Raw genomic sequence first — 15,412 nt, forward strand, 5'->3', positions numbered from 1 at the left:
CCTTAGTTATGAACAACATACAGCTCCAGGCTTCAGACGGTCGCCTTGGTAGTCGTTGCCTTCAAAGTAATCACTGCATACCCTTAGTCCTCGTTTGCAAACTTCTTCAGCTGTTATGTTGGGTTTTCTGATTACATCCAGCCATGTCTGGCACAAAGTTGCTTCGCGTGAAAATGAAAATGTGCTTCCAAGTCAAGTTAAATGGGGGCATTATAACAGCTGGTTACAATGCACCTCATTATTACACTGATACCACATCAAACAAAAGCTAGCAGACATTAGTTTGTTCGATTTCAACGCTAAGTTAACAGAATGTTTTGCTTCTCTTCTTCTCGATTTTGCCGTGAAACAAAATCGATGAAGAAGAAAAAACCAGAAACCGTGCTACCATGTGGACTTACGCTAAAAAGATATGTCTTTGTTTCTAACGTTAGACATTTAAAATAAAATAACTAATCGAAAAATGAAGGGCGGCACATTCATTAGAAGGACAATATCAGTCATGAGAAGCAGAAGTGTTATAAAGTGTAATTCCTATTGTTCTGCATGTGTGCTCATAGAATGGTGAATGAATGGTGAATACAGTTTTACTTTCAGACACTCTGTGGCAATCTCCCATCACAAATGTATCTGAGTCTATTCCTTCCACCCTCATGCTCATTTTGCAGGGATTTTTAACCTGTTATTCTATTGGTGTTAATATTCTTTCCTTAGGTAGACCACATCCTGTCTTTTGCCCTTGTAAAGTTTTTCTTTTTTGTACGCCACCTAACATCAAGCCATCTTTTCTTTACATCCTGTACTGTTTGTTTTATTATATATATGTAATGAATTCAATTTGTGTGTGATTTCACTCCAAAATGTAATCCTTTCTGTTGGTCTTGTACCTATGCTATAATACAGCATAGTGAAGCTGTACCTGGCTGCTCCCTGTCCATTTGGAGATGTAAGCTTGCCATATTGTCTCTGACTCTTTTCATTGGTGTCTCCTACTGCAAAATTACAAATGAGGCTGTTGAATTTATTTGATTGTGTAAATAGAACCAGTCTTGGTAAATTGGTCATTAAGGTATTTCGCTATCTGTGACTGCAACAGAGCCACAATATATATTTTGCGCTTTGACCATTTCCTTAGTAAATCTGGCCTATAGTGTCTTAAAAATACAAGCCATGCTGCAGCCCCAATTTTGTGTGCTTTCTAAATGCTTAGAAATATTGCATGTGGTGGCTGCAATTTTCAACAATTTTTCAACTATTAGAATCTGGCACATTGTATCAATGAAAATTATTCACCAAATCTGCCATCAATTTTAAAACAACAGTGAAAGGTAATCATTTGCCTATTGTTTCCTTGCAACTGAAAATTGGATCCTGGCAGCCATAATGAAATTAATTTGATGTTGGAAAATCCACAGAGGATGTATACGTTTAACTATTTGATTCGTGGCTTATAATGAGATGTTGCCACTAATTCTAATTTTTCAAAATGTATAAAAATCCACTATGGTGGTCCCAGATAATGTGACCTGTTTTTTTATAATGCCACAGATTTTGTGTACTATCTTCTATGACATTGAAGATTATTTTAATGAAATTTGATCATTGGATTTTTAATATACTACTATAGAACGATTATGAGGCTTAAATGAGCTATTAGCTCATATTTGCTGATTATCATGTTTATCGTTTATCGTTCATTTTAAAAAATAGTGGAAAAAAGGAAACTGTGGAAAATTGAAGCCCTAATTAATAGTGTGATTGGGGTCCCAAACCTAAAGATCCAGTTTTTCATTTGTTCCACTACACTCTTCTATGACCACACTAAATCAGAACTAAAAACCTGTCGGTTAAAGTTTCAGTATGTGACACAGCACATCCTTTGGGGGTAGACACTACTGTATTGGGGTGCTGGATTTTTGTCTTTATCCAAAGGATGTAATGCCCCCTATAGACCTACCATTGAACTTCCAGGTTGTTACAGTCAGCAGAGTGGCAAGGCCTGAGCAGGCAGTTCCCTTGTCTGTCACGTTAAAAAGCCTCTAAAGAGGAGAACCAAACATTTCATGCGATTAATTAACTTAATGATTCAAATGAAATTTCATGAGTCCATTCCCATAAAAGTGCATCTCCTACCAAATGAATGTCCTTTTTTATTACACTTACATGCAATACAAACACACACACATACAAACAACGTGATAACTTGCAGAGCAACATACCACACAAATAGAGAGAGTGCTGACTGCTGAATTTAAATAGTGAGCCCTTTTAAGGGTGTTATGAATTGTCCCTTCAGAGAAACACAGCGGTGGTGCCAGCTGGAAGTATTTACTCTTGTGGTCTCGCAGAGGGCTGGCGTCAGCCGGGGCAGAGGACATGCCAGAGGAATGTAATATCAGGAGGAAGCAGCAGGTCGCAGGGGGGCTGGCACTCTGCCCGGGAACAACTGGAGGCCTTTTGTGTTTAAAAAAAGCCCTGATGTAAGCCTCTATGGATCCTTCTTTACTCAGGAAGAAATGCCCTGACATCAGGCTGAGAGAGGAGAGAGGGTAAAAGGGGGGTGGCTGACTGCAGGGCCTCCATGCAGACGCCTCTCTTCGTCGCCCCCTTACAATCAGAACCAGCCCCAGCTAGCTACTGAAATAGAACTTCTTTGGCGTCAATGTTAAAGCTGTAACACTACACCAAAGAGCAAGAGGAGGACAAAAAATAGACCAGTTAATGGGTCCTTATTGGCTAACTCCTCAGATGCAAAAATATGAAAGAGACTGTTAGGTGTCAGGGTTTTGAAACACACAACTACCTCTGTCCTACCACAAGGTGGCTACACATGGTGAGGATATCAAGAGTTTCATTCCATGTGAGAAAGGTAGGGGGATTGTTCAAGTTTTCAATAAAAACCTATCAAACTGATGTTTCTCCCAATTCAATATTATGTTGATAGATTAATAACTTTATTTGGCAGTCAAACACATGTAAAATTCATAAATTGAATGTTACATAATTATGTCAATTTTGTTAGATTTTATCCATTTAATATTTTTATTCAAGATTCACATGCACAAAATTAAATTTAGGTAAAATTAGTTTGTAAATATTTGAAATTTTATTTATACTGTGTTCCATAAGTATTCAGACTCCTGTTCTCTGTTGGGTCCAGATTAAGTCAGGTGAGTTCATTGGCCACTGTCTGCATACCATAAAATGATCACGAGAAGAATAAAAAAAACCTCTACATGCGAGGATCAAAAAGCACCTATTGAAAGAAAAACACAAAACCGAAGACCAAGTTATCAAACGGTGCAGATTATGGGAAGGATACAAAAATATTACATGTTTGGATATCCCAGTGATCACTGTTGGCTCAATAATCAAGAAGTGAAAGCTTCACCATACTAGAAAAGTCTGTGCTTGCAAATTCATCAACTGAACAAGAAGGAAACTGCTCAGGAAAGTTACTGTAAGGCCAACAATTACTTTAAAAAAGGTGAGTGGCTGATAATGTAAAAACGTACAACAATATGAAAAGCATTCAAAGCACAAGTTTGATCCAGCTAAAATGGAAGTAAAGGTTTTGTGGTCAGATTTGACTAAAATCAAGCTTTTTGGTCAAAATTCAGTGCTATGCCTGGCACATACTTAACTCTGCTAATGTCTCACTTAATATCATCTCTACAGTGAAGCGTAGTGGTATCATGCTATGGGGATGATTTTCTGATCTAATATTCCACTTATTGCTTGGTTTTTAGTTACTATATAAAATGACCTATAGCTAAAAATGAGAAACTTGCACAACTCAGTCATGAGATAGGGTTATGCAAATAACCATTTGTCAGGGAAGTAAGTATAAAGTAAAATATTTTTAATTTTCTGAATCCAGTAGTTTTACCTGTTAACACCCTTTTTTAATGTCTGGCACTCTGAATACCAAAACTAGTTTTATTCCCTTCATAAAGAGACCAAACATGAATGTTAGTCGGTAATCCTGGCCTATTGCCTACCCCTGAAAAACATGGAGTTTAACCTCTGTGTCCAACGTTGGAGGTGATATTTGTAGACACATAATTGTTAAAGTCAGCCAGTAGTAATCTCTACCTTCAGGCAAAATATTGTCCATTTAACAAAACCAAATTGCATCTCATTGGAATTGCTTCTAAAAATATGTTGATTTCAACCGTTAGGCTTCAACAACCATTGTTTATATAGACATTCAAATTTCAATACATGATTTCAATTAAATGTCACAGATTGCAGTCAAACTTGAACTCAAAAGAAACATGATCTTTGTGCAGCATTCTCTGGTCATGCTGATCTGTGAGTATCCAACGTTCCCTCAAGAAGGTAACACAAAATCATAAAACTTTCAAAGGTGAGAAAATTCCAGGACATGCATGTATACTTTTAACAATGGACTCCGAATATTAAATATTTGAGATTTGTAGAGAATAGACCTGCTCCCACAGCACCTGCAGTGTCTGGTGCAGAAAGAGCTAGCACTATTGTTGCTCACACTGAGAGTACTATAAAATGTAATTGTATATAATGGCTAATCATATAGAACATATACTCATATACTGTAGGTTAGTGTTGTTTGTAAAATACAGCTTTTAATAGAAAGGATCTGACATGTTACTGTTAAGTTATTAATTTAGTGCTTTGAAAGCTCAATCAATTCAATTCTAATGTAAATTAGACAAAAAAGCTTCCATTTCTCATTCATCCGACTTCAAAATTAAACCACACCCACAATCATTCTGTATCTAAATAGACCCCATTAAGTGTGTAAACTTTAATGACTTACTAAGATTTGTGCACATTCTGGCAACAGAAAACATGCTAAGTTACTATGCGAAGCAGCTAAACTTCCAAAATCAAGCACGTTATCGTAAACATACCCTACCGACCAGTGAAAATCTTCCAGATCCCTACGGTATAACTGACTGGGGCATTGCCATATCACATTTACAGAGAAACGACAAGTACTGATGTATCTAGATGAGATGGGATCCGGAGAATCCGCCCCTTTCTCACCACCTACTCAACCCAGCTCCTGGTCCAAGCAATGGTTCTATCCCGCCTGGACTACTGCAACTCTCTTCTGGCTGGACTACCGGCATCTGCCACCAGACCCCTGCAACTCATTCAGAATGCTGCGGCTCGTCTGGTCTTCAACCTCCCCAGACACTCCCACGTCACTCCCCTGCTCACTACCCTCCCCTGGCTGCCTGTTATAGCTCGCATCAAATTTAAAACATTGGTCCTAGCATACCAGGCAGTCAAGGGATCAGCCCCAGCATACCTCCACAAGATATTCAAACCCTACATGCCAGCCAGATCCCTCCGTTCTGCTACCTCAGGACGCCTGGCACCTCCCCCTCTTCGCACCTGCACTTCCAGAACACGTCTCCTGTCTGTTCTGGCCCCACGATGGTGGAATGACCTCCCCGTGGAGGTCAGAACAGCTGAGTCACTGACCCATTTCAAACGACGACTGAAGACTCACCTCTTCAGGCTGCACCTCTCCCCATCCCTCCCTACCCCCCTGTAAATGACTGTAAGCTTAGGGTTGTAACTAGGCAGCTGTTTCGTAGGTGACTTAGGTGCATTAACTGTCTTAACTACTGCTTGTATTTTTTCCATAGACTGCGTTGTTGCCGTTCTCGTTGTGTTAGTGTTAATCTGTTTAACTTCAGGGTCCAAGTTGAACTATACAGTTGTTCCCTGCACTTGGACCGGTACTTCTCTCTAGGGGTTTCGTCATACTTGTTCCTGGTTATGGTTATACACTTTGTTGTACGTCGCTCTGGATAAGAGCGTCTGCCAAATGCCTGTAATGTAATGTAATGGATCATAGCTACTTTCTGGGCAGTCGTAAAATTTTATTAATATGGCACATATATAAACAAAACCTTTTAGCTAGCTCAGGGTTATTCATGTAACTAAGAAAGGCAATGTAAAACAAATGTTCTTTTTCATACTTTTTAATACTCTTCAGCTTCTGCAATGACAAGTTGATAGTAATAAGCTAGCTGCCACATGACTGGTATCAATGCTAGGCAGTGATGCCAGATGGAAAGCATAGCAAAATCCCTTTGAGACTTTAAAATGATCAGATTTTACCACAAACTACTGAACATAAAGAAATGAACAGGAAACATAGGTGGAGTTTGTGATTGGTGACAAGGGCACAACTTAACGATTGTGGATGTGGGTGGAATGACTGAGAGTCGTTTTTATTAGCTTACTTTGACAATGTGGATTGCACCAAGATGTTTTTGCAAACAAAACGCATTTTTAAAAGATTTGGATAAATAGTATTCATGTTTTTGTTCCGCTGATATCCTACAGTTCCCCCCACAAGTAATGGCATCCAAAATGGAGATGCTATCACTGTTGTTACACTTTGTATAGCTTGTTTTTCAGGAGGCCTGTGCCTAGAGCATATCACAAAATAGTTCCTGATTAGTGGTCAGACATATATAGTAGATGTATTTGGTAGAGAAACCTAGTATAGACACATACTGTATACAGCTGTAAATGCAACAGACTGACATTTTCTGTATTTATGCAGTTGAGAATAAGATGTTATATGAACCAACTCTCTCTCTCTGTCACACTATTTTCGAAAATAACCAAGTTGTACTAATGTTGCCAAAATGAGCATGCATGTTTTGATGACATAGACTGAGTGTTACAGTGATGACATCTTTTTGTAGGTCAACCTGGACGTTTTTTCCGCTATGGGTTCCCTCAGCAGTTTTCCATGCTTTTTGCCCATAGGGATTTTGATTTCTCCAAAAAATAAGATCCGTGGCAGAAGGTGCACATAGTACTGGAAACTGCGGTGTGAATATTTGTGACACTTGTGTGTATGTGTGTAAGCGGAGAGAGAGAGAGAGAGAGAGAGAGAGAGAGAGAGAGAGAGAGAGAGAGAGATGTGCTGGATCAAAAACTTCTTGTCCACAAGTTCATAAAATCTAAGGGTGGATATGTAGAACTACTATAGATTTATGAAGCAAAAACTAAGCAGTGTACCCAGCGTCTCCAAATCTATCCAAAATGTCTAAATTATGCATTTTTGTAAATCACAACATATTCACGTATTTCACTGCAAATCAACTGTTTTGTCTCAAGAAACTCACTGTTGCATCATTTTCAAGTGGGAATTACAAGCTTTCCATAAGTACAGTGGTCTAACATATCTAGTGGTCCAGAAACACATCCAAAATCTCTCCAAAAATGAATAAAATGCATTTTGTTCATTATAAAGCCTATAAATGAGCCCCTTATGAAGGTTTAAGATGGAACATTGCTATCAGATTAAAAAATAATGCAAATATATTGTCACACAATGCCGTACAGTACCCTACCTAAATGTGTATTTTAACTCTTGTATGTATTTCTATACTCTGTACTCTCTTGTGTTCTCTTGTATGGGGATGGGACGATATGAACACAATTTTCAACCGTCCACCACGTTTTGGCAGTGTTCCAACTCTCACGCCATCACTGTTGCATGCACAAAAACTATTACACTCCTAACGCTTACATTACAGTGTGAAATATCGTACATTATATAATACCACTAACCTATTTAAAGACACTCAATTTCAAAAATAACGTATATAACCGAAGTATTTTGAGCAGTAATACTTACATAGTAATGATGAAATCTTTAGACGGAGACAGAGGCAGTAAATAAATGATACTGTTTTATTCGCTTCTGTTTTGCTCCAGAAAACGATGTCAGCTAGGTCTATCAGCAAACATATGGCTTAGCTATGCCCAGAAGTCCTCAATAATAATAGTATTTTTCGAGAAATTACGAAAAATTGTTGACCACGTTTCGTTAATGCTACCACAAAGTGAATCCGTAAGTGAATGCAATGATAAGAAAATTTTCCATTGCGCTGACCGATAAAACGCTATTCCAAAAGCAAAATCAGACATGTTATACATTGTTAGAAAGCTTATACTCTCACCTATTGAATAAATGAATTGTCAATCAAGCCAGACTGTACTAAAAAGGGCATCAACGCCGTAACCAACAGGTGTGGTATTATGCACAGCTATTTTTGAAGGTACCCAGGCATCACAGATGCGCGTATATTTTGCAAACGGATTGTCCAAGACAATATATGTCTCAAAAGTGACATCTCTATGCGTAAAACCAACGGTAAGGTTTTATATTTATTCAATATTTAGTCCCAGATATTGACTGTAGAATGATATGGTATCATTTTTTAAAACTTTTTCTCGTTTATTTCGTTATTCAGTGAGCAGCGTTTTCACTGCTGTATTGGCATATCTTAGGGCTATTGTCGGGTTTGTCTTGTTGCTACGACGGAATACGATTTTTTAGTGGTGAAAGAATATCTTTATGAATGCCAAGATAGACAATATTGTCCATTATGTCATGGGTGGGGGGTGTACTTGTAGATGAGACTGCAGGGAGGGAGGCGTGTTAAATGAACGATCAGAGCGACAATGGTGGCGCTGCAACACTCCGTATTCTGCATAGTTGTCGTGTATCGTCTACTTATGAAACTAACACAACGCGTTTCTGTTTTTAACTCGTACTTTAGTTGCATTAGCACTGAATGTCTGAGTTCAGTAATCTGGGCACGCCGGCGTGCCGACCACTAGGGGGCTTGCGCGAAGGGGTTAAGATAATATAGTAATAAGCGCTTACATAGGCGGGTGCACAACACGCGATATATATAATTTAAAAAAGCAGATCCATTTCCTCTGCAGAGAAGCGTTCTTTCCTACTACTTGGCAAATCCGCCATTATAATAGCAATCAGCCGAGGTGCAAGCGCACCTGGCTTTTAAAGGGAATGGGAGATGACACTCTGATTGGTTTATTTCATGTTATGCCCAAAACACGCCTATGATTAATTAAGAGACTAATCATGCATTCGGACGGTCCTCCTCAACTCGTAAAGTCGGAAATTTATCACGTGACCAAGTCGTATTTACGAGGTGTTTGCCTTCGGGCGGTCATGGCAACTGGTAAATTTACTGCATGAACAATAGGTATGTCCGCTGGGGATGTAAAGGAGGTGGACCAGTGAGAACATCCACTGTTGGTCACATGATAAATTTCCGAAATTACAAGTTAAGGAGGACCTGCCGAACGCAGGACAATGGAAGCGAGGCATAAACTCTGTTGTTTGTTGTTATTAGCGGCATGCATTAACAGAAGGCACTTGGTACATGTAGGCTAACTGTTAACAATCATTTACACACATTATGATCGGAATTAAAATTATTCAGATATATTTACCATTAGCCTGGTACATTGTTTCTGTGTTTGCCAGTTGTCCACCATGTGTTGAAAGCAAGGTGAGGTCAGTGAAACGTCACAACTCGTAAACTTGTGTATTATGGAACTTGCCCGAGTTTACCACTGGTATCTATCACTTGGTCGGCCGCTCGAGTGCTTATACAATAGTATAAGTACTAAACAAAACTATATTTTGTTTAGTACTTATACTATTGCAGATAAAAGCATATGACTTATATTAGATTTAATTGTAGTTTCTCAGGTGTTGCGACCCTCTGCTGTTCCTTCGCGGGTCTCTGTGTTGTTTCTCCTGTAGTTGCGGGGGAGTTCCAGCTTAGGCAGCAGAGGGCTTAATTAGGTGTTATTGGTGACACCTGGGCTATTGCCTTTAAAAGCTGAGAGGATCTGGTCATTTGCCCTCTCCTTCCTTCCTCCACCACGGACGACTCAATATGGTTTTTTCTGCTAAAGACAACATCCTTTACTTACTCCAACTCAACCATCACCACCCACACTACTGACCTACATCACACACTCTACACACCTCATGTATTTTTGTAAGTATTTTGGGTTCTTTTGTTAATAAATATTCTTTATTGCAACTACTTTGTGTGTGTCTCCCACTTATGTTGTGGCTTCCCCTCGCAGTCATAACACAGGCAAAATGTGATTCATTTTTCTCCTGCTAATTTCAAACCACTATGCTAATACAGCTAGCTAAACAATGGCTGACAGGGGTGAGGTGGGTTGTAACACATCTTTAAAAAGTGTTACAACTATCCCCTTACATACAACTAAGAACACTTTCTTGATTTTAATAATTTTACAGAATGCCTAGGCTGTGGAAAAGACTGACAGAGGTGTGCCTGCCAATGTTTTTTTTTAAAAAGCATCTGTTGAGGTCACAAAGAAGGGCAAGTCAGTCAGATCAGTTGCGAAGGCACATGGGATCTGCCATGTAACACTGAGCAGATACTGCAAATCTCTGCAGAAGCTGAGAGACCAGGGGCCTCATTACAGAAAAATGTCCTAACTGCTTGTTCTATCTTAAGTTTCAAAGATAGGAAAAATCCTATCTTCCTATTACAGAAGCAATTCCTAAAATCATGGCTGTGTCCTATCCTATCTCAGACCTCGTATCTTATCTTAACTTAAGAAATCCTAACTAGGACTGTAAACTCAATTCTTCAATCAGCACTCGTCCTGTCATGCCCAGTGTTGTGCAAGTTCACACTTCACAAGAGCAAGCTCAAAGTTCAGTTCACACAGATTTAAATGATCTAGTTCACGTTCATAGTTCACAATTTGGAATTTTGAACTAAGTTCAGTCCCAAAAAATGAACTAGTTCACGTTCATTTCTTCCATTTTAGAAATTCTATTCTATTCTTTTCCAGTATAACCTCCTCCCACCCATCCACCTCAAGCCCCCAATCATTGTCACTGCCCACTTCCCAAACTAAATGAATTACTGTATACTACTATAGAATCAAGATTACCTTTATAAGCCAAGAAAAAACAATGTGAGTATATGTTTTACCACTTAAACAATAGGCTATGTCATATTATGCAGAAAGTGAAAAAAAGAGGTGCAGTAAAGGTATACTGTAGAGGCAATGGAAATTTTATTTAGCCTGCATGAACCAAATCATGCAGAAGTTCAAAAACAAAATGGATTCATATGCTTCCAAGCGAGCTGGTACAGGCTCCACCACTGGCTTCATTACAGTCGCTAGCTGAAAGATGTGCTATGATCAATCTTATAGTGGGACTTCTGCCGTTTATTGAAGGTGCAACAGAAATTTTCAGTGCCGTTGACTGTAATCGAATGCTTTCATTTTTATCGTTCGACTGACCAAGTACCGTTAAAAAGCAAATTTTATGGGTTAGTGCTATTGGCTTATGCTAGCTATATCATATAAGCCTCATACGAGGATCAGTAAAGGCTACCAACACACTAGCACTTACTTCTTATTAGTTTTATCACCACTGCTGTGAAGTGAAAGGTGGACAAACTACGTTTTCTATAAGAAATGTTATATGTCTATGCTGCTTACGGCACCTGACGAGGATTTACGGCAACCGGCATGCCAGCATGGCTAGTGAAAGCGGCTCTAATTTTAGCAACGCAGCTACAAGTACTGCTGAAGCCAGTTCATATGAATATTTGAAAGACTTTTATGTCTTGTATATATGTCAAATGTATATATGTCTATGGTAAGCAGTGCGTGAGCGTTGTTACTCTCGCGAGAGTTAACGACGCTCACGTTCACGTTCATTAGTTGCAAAAGGATACGTTCAGTTCACCAGAAATATGAGCACATTCATGCACAACACTGGTCATGCCTGTATCTGTGTTTAGAATGTACACGAGACTGCCTGTATCCTTGATTAGAATGTAATATGTCTCACTTCACTTGTCACTGGCTAGCTAGCTTGCTATAATGGACAAGAAATGACGGGCGTTCAATTTGAGGCTGCGTGAGACGCAAGGCTGTGATGTTAAAGATAGATCTGCAACCTCAGTCTGGAAGTGACCCTTAGCAAAAAAACGAATGCATTTGTGAGCCCCATGCCTCCTTGTAGGCCTCTCCAGAGCCGGAGGTAGCACGTGGATCAAATTCAAAATTAATCGTCTTGGCAGTCAATATATACCCATTAATACATGGTCCGAGAAATTTAAAGTGTCATCATACAGTTTGAGTAGCCTTTCAATCATAATATTTCGGTGTTCATGTTGTTCCCCATCTTCATTGTCATTGCCGTACAGACCTAACAACAGTGGTGCTGCCATTTTTGGCAGTTATTTTGAATTTAGGACAGGGTCTATGCCATCCTAACTTAGGAAATCATTCAGTTAGGACGGTTCTGTAATAGATAAATTCCTATCCTAAGATAAGATAGGATTTTTTCCTAAATGCAGTTAGAAAACATGTTTCTGTAATACCAAAAAATCCTAAATGTCATCTTAAACTGAGATAAGGATTTCAGACTTAGGAAGTTTCTGTAATGAGGCCCCAGGGGTCCAGTGATCTTGCCAGTGTAGGTTACCGAAGCAGCAACAGAATTTTCTCTGAGGTGCAGGAGGAAGTGTTGGCTGACTATTTGACTCAGGCAGCAGACCTGTATTATGGACTGACTCCACGTGAGGTAAGCATATGACAGGTTAGCCACTGGAGACCAGAGTAGAATTGAATACTACCGTAGGTGCCAGACAAATTGAAAAACTTTTTGTGTCTATGTACTCAGGTTTTCTATTCCACTTTCTTTTAGGTCAGAAAATTTGCATATCAACTGGCAGTAAAATATAACATCAAACACCCACAAACATGGGATGAGAAGCAGATGGCAGGGCCTGACTGGTTCACATTCTTTATGAAGTGGAACCCCAGCCTGTCAACGAGGAGTCCAGAGGCAACCAGCCTTACATGGGCCAGTTTTAACCACACAAATGTGGAACGTTTCTTCAACAGCCTTCGACAGGTCATTGAGAGATACAACTTTGACGGGAGCGACATATGGAATGTAGGTGAAACTGGTGTAACAACGGGTGAGAGAGATGTGCTCGTGTCAGCAGCATGCACTGTGCGGGTGCTGGGAAATGCAATTTCCCCCTTCTTTGTATTCCCCCGTAAAAGTTACAAGGAATACTTTATTCAGAGTGGGCCAACAGGGAGTGCCGGAAGCGGTAACGCCTCAGGATGGATGCAAGAGGAAGACTTCCTCTTATTCCTTGATCACTTTGCAAAACACACAAAGGTTAGCCCAGAGAAGAAGGTTTTGCTTTTGCTGGATAACCACTGTTCACATATATCTGTGAAAGCTATCGACTTCTGCAAAGAAAAGGGGATTGTGCTACTTACCCCCACCCACACTGCGGCCATAAACTTCAGCCATTGGATCGCAGTGTCTATGGCCCATTTAAGAAAATGGTGATAACTGCAAGTGATGCCTGGATGAAGATGAATCCTGCAAAGACGATGATGATGTATGATATTCCAAGTATTGTGAAGACCGCTCTGCCAGCAGCTGCAACACCCAAAAACATTCAAGGTGGTTTCCAATCCACAGGTATTTGGCCCTTCAATCCTGACATTTTTGAGGAGTGTAACTATGCACCCTCACAAGTCACTGACCGTCCAGACCCAGGTACGTCATTGACATCTGGAGCTTTCCAGCCGCACTCTCCACCAACTTACCTGGGGACTGCCTCCTATCCTCACCTGGTGACTGCCTCCTCTCCTCCAACTCACCTGGCAACTGCCTCCTATCCTCACCTGGGGACTGCCTCCTCTCCTCCAACTCACCTAGCGACTGCCTCCTCTCTTCACCTTGGGACTACGTCCTCTCCTCCAACTCACCTGGGGACTGCCTCCTCTCCTCCAACCTACCTGGTTACTTCTGGCTCCTCTGCAATTCATGGTGTCACCATGTCCTGTGCTCCAGATGAGCCAGGCACCTCAGGGTTGTCTCCAGGTCAGGCGCTCAGGCCTTCGGCTATACGGTCGTTTCCAAAAGCAGGGCCAAGGAAAACAACTGGCAGGATCAGGAAGAAGAGGGAGTCTGAACTACTCACCGATACACCAGTGAAGCAAGCATTGATGGAAGAAGAACAGAGAAGAGGAAGCAAAAATGTAAGAAAGAGTATCTTTAAAAAAGGAGAGAAAGCCCGCCAAGAAAATGTTGAAAGCCACGCTGAAGATTCTGAGACCTCAGATGACAAAAAACTTTTGTGTTGTCTGTATGGAGCCATTTGGCAACTCGAAGCCAGGAAGAGATACAAAGGACATCCTTACAAGCTGCAGTGAGTCAAACCCAACAAGCTTATGTGGATTTCCAATCACCCCTACCCTGGACTCCTACTTTAACAACTGTACAATGAATGGAAATATGCAGTTCAATGTATATAACAGCCAACAATGACACTATCTTGCAGTCATGTTAACATGGTGGTTAGCTTGCTAGCCAGCGAACTAGTCAGTCTGGTTGTGTCTAGATAGGATACAGGTGATTTCAGGAAGTGGTGTCCTATCTGTTAGGTTTGCCACAATAGAAGAAGTTTTTTCTCATTTGCTAGCCAAACTACAGAAAGGTATCCAAATAGCCAAAATAATGCCAGCTACCTGGCATTACTAGTTTCCCCATATTTTATTTGGCTACCTTTCTGTCCATACAATTTATCCTTAGTTTAGCTGACAAATGAAGTCCATCATTCCTCATGGACGGAGGAACAAGGCACAATGTAATTCTTCTATAGTGGCAAACTTGTCAGATAGGACACTTCTTCCTGAAATCTCTAGACATGTCCAGTCATTCTTTGCAGTGCCAGTTGGTGATTTGAAAATAGACAGGGTAAAAAACCTCTGTTTAAACTGATTTTGCTCTCAACCTGTTTTTATCAATTTTGATTAATATGTGTGCCAACGATCTGAATAATTCATTAGCAGGTAAAAACAAAGCTTTTGTCTTCACATAATGTTAGGGAGATTAAACAAAAAATTCAATTTAAACAAAACAATTTTATTCACTAAGTAGGCTACACTAAACAAAAAAAGATACACCAGTGTTAACTACATTAGCTTTCAGCACAACCTGCAATAAAGGCTTGGCCTGTCAAACAAAGCATGTGCTTCAAGATCATTTAAATGACAAAATCTGCATATTGCAGATCTTTCCACAAATATTGTGAAAACAATGAGTGTGTGGAGAACAAAGAGTACAAGCGTCCACAATTTGAAATAATGTTGATAAAATGTGCGCAATATTGTGATGCAAATAAATATTATTTTATTACTCACCTAATAGCAATGGAGAAGAATTGGTTATAGTCCATGATATTGAGTATTTTGTGAATTAATAACTGTATTGCTAATCAAAGAAATTGATTGAAAACTGACGAATAATCATTTTAAGGGGATGTTTTCCACCCTGGCAATTTTCAGTTCAGCAGCTGCCCTTGTGCCATCAGCTTAATTGTCTGCAAGATTAAAATAAATGATACCTGGTAGCTCATGTTTCATCCACATCAACACCCAAAGCCTGTGCCCTTCCAAATTCAAGGAAATATTGCATTGATGGGATAGGCCTACAATTATGATTGATGAACTTGGGAATACAAATGTTGTT

This window comes from Anguilla anguilla, chromosome 7 (genome assembly GCF_013347855.1).
Source record: "Anguilla anguilla isolate fAngAng1 chromosome 7, fAngAng1.pri, whole genome shotgun sequence".
Classification (NCBI taxonomy): domain Eukaryota; kingdom Metazoa; phylum Chordata; class Actinopteri; order Anguilliformes; family Anguillidae; genus Anguilla; species Anguilla anguilla.